The 6051-nt window shown below is 51.4% G+C and overlaps 1 long non-coding RNA gene across 1 annotated transcript; it reads left to right on the forward strand.

The window, feature by feature from the left end:
* Positions 1-365: 365 nt before the first annotated feature.
* LOC138750305 (uncharacterized) lies at positions 366-2723 on the forward strand. Its single transcript, XR_011349244.1, has 3 exons — positions 366-485; positions 1597-1786; positions 2379-2723. It is a non-coding gene; the product is annotated as an uncharacterized lncRNA (long non-coding RNA).
* The last annotated feature ends 3328 nt before the right edge of the window (positions 2724-6051 follow it).

Genomic DNA, 6051 nt, shown 5'->3' on the forward strand with positions numbered 1-6051 from the left:
TCCACCTTGGAGGACTATGGGGAGATCTCTGGGTATAAGTTCTTTTGGGATATGTGCAAAATCATGTCACTTAGGAAGAGGGATTAGAGCCAATGTCAAGAAAATAGTCAACAAATGTGGCGGCAAAATGGCATCAAATATCTAGGAGTTAGAATAGATAACAACGAGTAATTTAGACCAGCTGAATTATTCTCCCCTTGCTTGGGGAAATTGAGGAGGATTTAAATGGTTGGATGTCCCTGCCCATTACACTAGTGGTGTGACAGAGAGGGGAGGTGTTACAGAGGGGGGAGATGATGACACAGAGGGGGTGATGATGTCACTGCATGGGGCAGCCATAGCTGAGTCGTGCCATGGCACAGCAACATGAGAAAGATGCCTCTCCTGGAAGGGGATTCTAGCCCGCGTGTCGGAGTAGGATGCTGTCTCATCCCAGGGACCCTCTGATCAACAGGGTTGAGTTTGGAAGCACCCTGCGCCCATGGGTGAGATAAAGAGCCTGTTACAGGCTCCCCTACAGGGACAGAGCCTCCTCTGGCACCATCCTTCACCCAGTGTGGGCGGAGAGAATGGAGGCTGCATTTAATCCCCTCTCCCCATCCTGAGTGCAGGGCACTTTATGAGGCAGCTGGAGGGGACTGGGGAGGGGAGAACAATGGCATGTGAGGGGATACAGGGATGGGGTCTGTAGGATTGGAGGGGAGAATGAAGGAACGGGGTTGCACCACAGGCTAATGTCAAGGGAGATTGGATCAGAGGTAGGGGACATAGGGTTGAGCTTGGGGGATGGGGTGCGAGGGGACGGAAAGCACTGGGGAAACCATGGGTGTGTTGTTGGGTGGGGGATGAGAGTGTGGTAGAGGAATCGGGGCAGGGGAGAGTGTGAGGTGTCTGAGGGAGAAGAGAAGTTGCGAGGGGGATGGAAGGCAGACCTTTCATCAGAAATGGGACAGAGCTCCCTCTCCACCTGGAATGGGATCTGTCCACTGAGAGACAGGACCGCTCCTCCACCCGCACCCCCACCCCCGTGGTTACAAGATCCCTTCAACCCCACACCCCCCCAACTGGGATAGGATTCTTTCCCCAGTGGACCTGGATCAAGGTGCTAGAAAGTGTTTCTGCTGCGGTGGTCCCAGCAGAGTTGAGCGGTGAAGAGTGGGGCTCTCTCCGCACCACCTGCTCCCTCAGGCGACGAGGTCTCGCTTGCATCATGGAAGATCACGGTGTTGCTAAGCTTCTGGGAATGTGGAGGGCTTCTGCTAAACCTGTGGTAGGGTTCAGAGTGGTTCATCTCCCCGGGACGTGCTGAAGGTCAAGGATGACCCGATCCTCTCATGGAGGGAGGGTTGTAGACAGAGTGATCGGCTGCGGAGCTGGCTTCAGTCTGAGGAGAGTGATCAAAGAGGGACCTGGGGTGGCAATATTTCTACTGAGAGGCTGAAACGAACCACCAGAGGATTAATTCTGACATTTAGGTGACCCTTGGAAGGGAGTTAGAGGGAGGGGTAGAGACTAACTTGGACAGCAAGGCTGGGTTGGGATAAATGACCTGTTGTGTACCCTCTGGGTGTGTAAATGCTGCTGCTTCTGCCCCAGAGGACATGGCAATAAGGTTACAACAGAGGTGGCCACACCGGGTCATGGACCCAATGTCCCCAAGGTGGTGTCCTGCACAGATGATAAAATCATCGACAATGGATCTTTTGGTGTGGTGTACCAGGCAAGGCTGGTGGACTCCGGAGAGCTGATTGCCATCAAGAAGATCTTGCAAGACAAGAGATTCAAGGTGAGGGGGAGGAGCAGTTGTGTGGAAATGGAAAACCCTGATATTTAACTTTAGGGCCTACAGCACGTTCACAGGCCCTTGCGACACATGAGCCCGTTTCACACAATTACACCCAATTGACAAACACCCCAAACACATTTTTGAAGGGTGGGTGGAAAGAGGAGCATCTGACAGAGACGAAAGCAGCCATGGGGTTTGGAAACAGAGAAAGTCACACAAACCCACAACAGCACCCCCCCTCCCCACACACAACCCCCCACCCCACACACACACACACACACACACACACACACACACACACACACACACATCAGAGATTTTCTGCAAATTAATTGTTTTGTAGAAGCTGGTAAAACAATCATAAAAACTGAAATGATACTTCATTGAACCCCCTGACGAGCCCCCACTCCAGCAACACGAAAAGTCCCTCCCACTGACTCTCGAAAAGTCCCCCACTTCGGCCTCCCTAGGAGTTCCCCACCTCTGACCTCTTGACGAATCTCCTCACCGCCTCCCCCCTCAACTTGGACAAGTCGCCCCTCAGGGCCCCGACCCATCGCCCAGCCTTGCTGATGTTCCTCTCTCGCCATAGAACCGCAAACTGCAGATCGTGCGAAAGTTGGATCACACCATCATCGTCCCTCTTCTCAACTTCTACTCCTCTGTAGTCAAGGTAAGATCCACCTGCACCCACCCCACCCCCACTCTGATGCATATCATTTGCTGCTTCCTTCCCCATTCCTTCAATCGATCTGTCTCGCTGCAGCCTCTCTGTTGCCTCCATCCTGCCCCTCTGACCAGTGCCGACTCCTTGACGCTGTCTGCCCTGCTCCTCACCCATTAACTCATGACCTCTTGCCATTTCAACTCCAGACAGCAGCAGCCAAGACCACAAGACAAGGTCGCCAAATTCGGCCACTCAGCCCCTCCAGTCTGTTTCCCTAATTCATTTCACGAATGTATTTTCCCCCATAACTCACTTCCCCAGAACCTTTTGGTGCGCTTCCAAATCAACGCCTGCTGTGAATCGTCCCAACAACTCAGCCTCCACATGTTCGACCCCAGCCAACACCCGGCTGCAAACATTTCTCATCTCAAAACGTCAATGGTTTTCTCTCCCGGTGAATCCTTGCCGCACGAGGGAGGGCGGTCAGAGCTGCACATTTTGTGCAGTCTCACCAGAAGCCGAATGATGGGGCAGCGGACGGGTCCACTACGGCCTGTTGACGCTCTGCTCGCTGAGCCCTTGGATTCATGCCATGTTGTGTTGAGCAGTGGGGGCATCAGGCCTACAGAGAGCAGGAGGGGCTGGCACTCCAGTTGGGAGAGGCACTGGGTGTTGGAGGGTAAATCCAGCTGACATGTTTGTATTGTGTCCAAGAGAAAGAGGAGGTTTATTTGAATCTGCGTCTGGACTATGTTCCCGAGACGGTTCACTGCATGGCCCAGCACTTCAACAAGGCCAAGCAGCCCATTCCCATGATCTACATCAAGGTGGTTGTGGGTCTGGGTGGTCAAGTTGTCCACTGGGGCAAGCTTGGATGGTGGGGTTGGAGGATATGAAGGAGTTTACTGGCTGAGTCTCGCTGGGGACTGGATATCGATGAAGGGTGCATGAGGGTCTCAATGGGTATTGGTGAGGAGAGAAAGGGTAGTGAGGGGAGAGGGGTGGAGAGGATGATGAGGATGGATGTTGATTGGCAGGGAGGGGCCCTTCACCCACCTCCCCTTACCCTCAGGATCCAGACCCGGCCAGTGTGGAGGCAGAGTGGGTCATGTTATATCGTTGTGTTGCCAGATGTTCATGTACCAGCTGTAGCAGAGCATGGCCTACTTCCATCCTCAGGGGGTTTTCCATTGAGACATCAAGCCCCAAAAGATGCTGGTAGATCCCAAGATGGCCTTCTTATTGCTCCTTTATTTCGGCAGGTAGATCCAACCGTGTCTTCCCGTTCACCACCTCAACGCGGTCCTGATCCCTCTCCCCAACACGGCCTTGTCCCCTCCCCACCAGCTCTCATCCCTCCCTCACCAGCTCTCTCTCCTCCTCCCTCTCCCAACTTGCCCCTTCCACAGCTTAATAACTTATTCTAAATAAGATTGTGGGGGGCTTAGATGGAATGAACAGCCAGAAACCTTTCCTAAAGTGTCAGGTGCAAATCTCAGAGAGCATCCGCTTCAGGTGAGGGGAGATTTTTTTTATGCAGAGAGTTGTGAGAACTTTGAATGCGTCATCGGAGAAAGTGGGAGTGGTTGGTAGAATAGGTACATATAAAAGTCTCTGAGACGAGCATGTGGATGTAAGGGAACAGAAGTTTTACATGATAGAGGAATTTGGGGATATGGCGAGAAGGCAGGGTAGGTCGAGTTAGGTCATAAATTAGATCAGCCATGATCGTATTGAATGGCGAAGCAGGCTCGATAGGCCATTTTTGTCCTACTCCTGTTCCCACTTCCTATGTTCCTATGGGTGTGGTACAGGTAAAGGTTGTGGAGAACATTTACAAAGGTCAGTTCAGCCTTTATGGGCCAAAGGGCCTGTACTGGGCAGCAATGCTTGATGTTCTAATGGATGCGGAAGCTCTGGGAAGGGGTAAGGGAGGGACTGGCCAGGAAGTCTGCAGATGCTGGGGCCGAGGGCAATGCCCAAACATGCTGGGCAAACTCATGGATAGTTTTGTGAGGAGCAGGTCCTGCTTCACGAGTCAAATTGAGTATTTCGAGGAGGTGTCAAAGGAAATAGAAGAAGGTCAAGGTCTGTATGTGCAGCACGAGGATTTTAGTAAGGTGCTTGACAAGGTCCCCACGGTGGCCTCATTCAGAATGTCCGGAGGCATGGGATCCATGGAGCCTTGGCTGTGTGGATTCAGAATTGGCTTGTCTGCAGAAAACAGAGGGGAGTAGTAGATGGAACAATGACGAGTGGCTCTCCAAATGGATCTGCTCTGGGACCCCTGCTCTTTGTGATTTTTTGTTATGATGATGGGAGTGGAAGGGTGGGTAAGTCAGGTGATGACACAGAGGTAGAGATGTTGTAGACAGTGAAGAAGGTTGTCATAGGTCATCCAGTTTGCAGAGAAGTGACAGATGGAGTTCAAATCTGTAAATCAGATGTACTTAAATAAGCAACTGGTCCAGGTTTATTTCCAGAGTAATTTTCAAGGGCACGAATAACAGTTATTCCAAAGAAGGTTTGAAACCCATTAAAAGTAGCTTCATATAGACCAATATCTTTATTGAATGCGGATTACAAGAATGTGTGGGCAGAGCACTTGGTTAATGGCAGGATTATGAACAGTGTGCAGGACAGAGAAATATTTAGATCCTGCTCTATAAATCACTCAAGGTTGCTGTGCAAATTGAGAGGGAGTTTAAGATGGTTTATTGTGTGCTGGCCTTCAGGAGTCAGGGGATTGAGTTCAAGAACCGAGAGGTTCGTTGCAGATGTATAAAATTCTAGTCAGACCACACTTGGAATATTGTGTGCATTCGTAGGGCAAGAATACCAGAGGATGTCTAAATAAGGTGAGCTGAGGGAACTTTAGGCAAGACGTGAGGGATACATTTTATTTACACAGAATGTAGTGGGTGGCTGGAATGCATTGCCGGGGTAGTAGCGGAGGCTCGTCCAAAAAAGGCACGAAAAGGTTTTAATATGGACAGCAATAAAAGAAAAATGGAGGGTACTGGTGTGAGTGAGGGGAGGGTAACATTGTTGTGGGGTAGGTTCAGATGGATCAGCTGAACGGTCTCGACTGATCCATCCATGATTGTCTAACATCTTGCTGCCATATCGTGGAGAACCCGGGTGTTGCCTGATGGACACACGTTGCTCTGAGCTCTGCAGAGAGAGATCGTGGTTTTCGCCAAAACACACTTCCTCAGGTAAAGCAGAGGAAGGGGAAAGGCTCCAGTGTTCAGGGGTAGGGGGGATGATGGGGGAAGAATTGGGACTCTCCAAAGTCATTGTGATCAGGCCTCAGAGACAGTATCTCTATCGCTTATATTTCTCTTCCCAGGAGAAGGAGCGATCTCAGAGACAAGACACGAGTCCAGAAGAACCTCGCATCCCAGCTGAACAGAGGGCAGACAACATCATGATGGCCTGAATCCCTCCCCTTCTTCTCCCTCTGGCCCTGCCAACCCCATTCCCTGCCTTTTCCATGTCCCTTCACCCATTTCTCCTCTAACCCTCCTCCATCCCAACCCCCTCCCGCTCACCTTCCCCTTCCCCTGCCCTCACACCTATGCCCTAATCCCAGCCC

This window comes from Narcine bancroftii, unplaced genomic scaffold, assembly GCF_036971445.1.
Source record: "Narcine bancroftii isolate sNarBan1 unplaced genomic scaffold, sNarBan1.hap1 Scaffold_114, whole genome shotgun sequence".
NCBI classification, from domain to species: Eukaryota; Metazoa; Chordata; class Chondrichthyes; order Torpediniformes; family Narcinidae; genus Narcine; species Narcine bancroftii.